This window comes from Hipposideros armiger, unplaced genomic scaffold (assembly GCF_001890085.2).
Source record: "Hipposideros armiger isolate ML-2016 unplaced genomic scaffold, ASM189008v1 scaffold_998, whole genome shotgun sequence".
Classification (NCBI taxonomy): domain Eukaryota; kingdom Metazoa; phylum Chordata; class Mammalia; order Chiroptera; family Hipposideridae; genus Hipposideros; species Hipposideros armiger.
In genome coordinates this window covers 436301-437011 of record NW_017732348.1, presented here as the reverse complement: position 1 = coordinate 437011, position 711 = coordinate 436301, and positions in this window count along the sequence as shown.

Here is a 711-nt window from a genome sequence, read left to right as displayed (position 1 = left end):
GCTTTGTTGTTGTTGTTCAACTGTATCATCCAAGATGGAGAGTGTAGGATTAGTCATTACACCTAACCTTTCCACCCCAAAATTCAACAGGGATGTGAATATATATATATATATATATATATATATATATATATATATATATATATATTTAGTATATATTGGCATTTTATTGATGTCTTTATTTGCTTAGGGATAAAACTGTATTTTTAAACTGAATTTTCTCTCTCAAACAATTCATCACAGAAATTTGCAATTTATAGTGATTAAAATGTATACTTATACTTTTAAGTCTTAAGTTTTAATTAATGCATTCATGTTGGCTTAAGTTTAATTAATATAACTGAAAGACATATAGGGGATTTTGTGTGAACAAGAGCATTTTACAAAATCCTACTAAATTAATCCCTATGTTTAAAACCTAGTAACGTCTTGAGTTAATGATCATGATATTAATTATGTAGATTGTGAAAAGTCATTTAAATAAATATTTTGCTTTAAACAATGTCCAGCACTAAATTGCTTTCTCTTCTTTTGAATTATCTATTTTGAATGATGAATTATTTTTAATTATGTGTATTGTTTTATATTTATCACAGGCCAGTGGGCACCTGATGATTTCTAGAAAGCTAATGGGAAGCTTAACTGTCCTCCTGAATAATTAAAAGAAAAAATATTTTTCTGGCATTCAATCAACAAAGAAAATATTTTTTC